We start from the raw sequence: 2,311 nt of genomic DNA, 5'->3' as shown, positions 1-2,311 counted from the left end.
TAATTTATCTTGGTGGCTTATATTATTATTTGAGTTAAACAATTCAAGTGTGGCTGACTTTTACATGTTAGGATCATTTTGGCTTTTCAATGTCAAACATGATCCAGAGAAATGCTCTGGTGGCCTTTTATGGTGTCTAGCTAGATTAGAGGGAAATTTTTAATAGTTGCCTTGTTGCCTCAAATAATGTTGCCTTGTGTCCCTGGTTGCCTTCTTGATCACTGGTTTTCTATGATAATGCCTCGTTGATGCCAAATGACCCATATGTCCCTTTACATGATCCATTTGTTCATGATGTTGCCTAAGAAAGAATTCCCTCTAATCACCACTTGGGGATCAAGACTAGTTCTTGACTCCCATTAGCTAGTTTCCAAAACTAAAATATCTCCCAAAATGCGGAGACAAACATTTTAACCTTAACACAACAATTCTTTGTCTATTGTTTATTTTTCTTATTGCAGGGAAAAGAAGAACAAGAAATGTTAAGAAGATTTAGATTTAGGAATTCTTTTAGTTCCATTTTTTAATCTCATAATTCTTTTGTAACTTGTAATATTTTAATAAGTGTTGTAATAATACTTATGTGAATTGTTATTTGTAATATTTGATTCTCATTTATATTTGTATTTAATTTGTATTTATATAATTGATTAGAATTCAAATTCCAATCCAAGATCTTATTTGAATTTTGTCTTTCATATTTGAATTTGAATTCAAACTATTTCCCTCGAAAACATAATAAATTAATAAAGGTCATGTCGAAATTTATCGCACCCACATCGAAGACTAACTCAATTCCACCGATGTAAGATAAACCTCGACCCCGTTGGAGGTTTTAAACAAAAGCGCGAAAATTCCCCGGATTTTCTATGCATGAATGCAATGCACACATCTGTTTCCTCTCTTTTTGTAACCCCCAACCCTGGGATATTACATTATGGTGCGTAATGTAATCAACAAATACATCCTTAGACATAGCATTGATGTTTTATCCCTAGTGGCAACAGCACATCCACAACCTTAGAACTTTCTGTCACTGTACCAGATTTAATGGAGGCATGAACTCACTATCGAGCATAAATACTCCCTCTTGGAGTTACAAGCAAAAACTTGGCCAGAGCCTCTACTAGCAACGGAGAGCATGCAAGATCATAAACAACACATAGATAATAGATTGATAATTAACATAGCATAGTATTCCATATTCATCGGATCCCAACAAACGCAACATGTAGCATTACAAATAGATGATCTTGATCATGTTAGGCAGCTCACAAGATCCAACAATGAAAGCACAATTAGGAGAAGACGACCATCTAGCTACTGCTATGGACCCATAGTCCAGGGGTGAACTACTCACACATCACTCCGGAGGCGACCATGGCGGGGAAGAGTCCTCCGGGAGATGATTCCCCTCTCCGGCAGGGTGCCGGAGGCGATCTCCTGAATCCCCCGAGATGGGATTGGCGGCAGCGGCGTCTCTGGAAGGTTTTCCGTATCGTGGCTCTCGGTACTGGAACTATTATCGACGAAGGCTTATGTAGGCGGAAGGGTAGGTCAGGGGGCGCCACGAGGGCCCCACACGCCAGGGCCGCGCGGCCCAAGCCTTGGCCGCGCCGCCCTGTTGTGTGGGCGCCTCGTCGCCCCACTTCGTTTCCCTTTCGGACTTCTGGAAGCTTCGTGGAAAAATAAGATCCTGGGCGTTGATTTCGTCCAATTCCGAGAATATTTCCTTACTAGGATTTCTGAAACCAAAAACAGCAGAAAACAGCAACTGGCTCTTCGGCATCTCATTAATAGGTTAGTGCCGAAAAATGCATAAATATGACATAAAGTATGTATAAAACATGTGTGTATCTGTAGGGATTCGTTGCATAGAAAACAAAAAATTTCCTACCGCGAGAACGCAATCCAAGCCAAGATGCAATCTAGAAGACGGGAGCAACGAGGGGATGATCAAGACTAACCCTTGAAGATTTCCAAAGCCTATAAGATTAGGCTCTTATTTCTGCGGTAGACGATCACTTGCCGCTTGCAAAAGAGCGTAGAAGATCTTGATCACAGTGCCACAATCGGGCAGCACCTCCGTACTCGGTCACATGTTCGGTGTTGATGAAGATGACGTCCTTCTCCCCGTTCCAGCGGGCAGCGGAAGTAGTAGCTCCTCCTTGAATCCGGCAGCACGACGACGTGGTGGCGGTGGCGGTGGAGATCTCCGGCGGAGCTTCGCTAAGCGTGCGGGAGAAGAGGAGGAGAGAGGGGGCGGCTAGGGTTTGGGAGAGGGGGTGGCCGGCCACCTATGGGTGCGGCC

The sequence above is a fragment of the Lolium perenne genome, chromosome 3 (genome assembly GCF_019359855.2).
Source record: "Lolium perenne isolate Kyuss_39 chromosome 3, Kyuss_2.0, whole genome shotgun sequence".
Classification (NCBI taxonomy): Eukaryota; Viridiplantae; Streptophyta; class Magnoliopsida; order Poales; family Poaceae; genus Lolium; species Lolium perenne.
The sequence above is the reverse complement of the archived record's forward strand: the minus strand, read 5'-3'. Positions refer to the sequence as shown.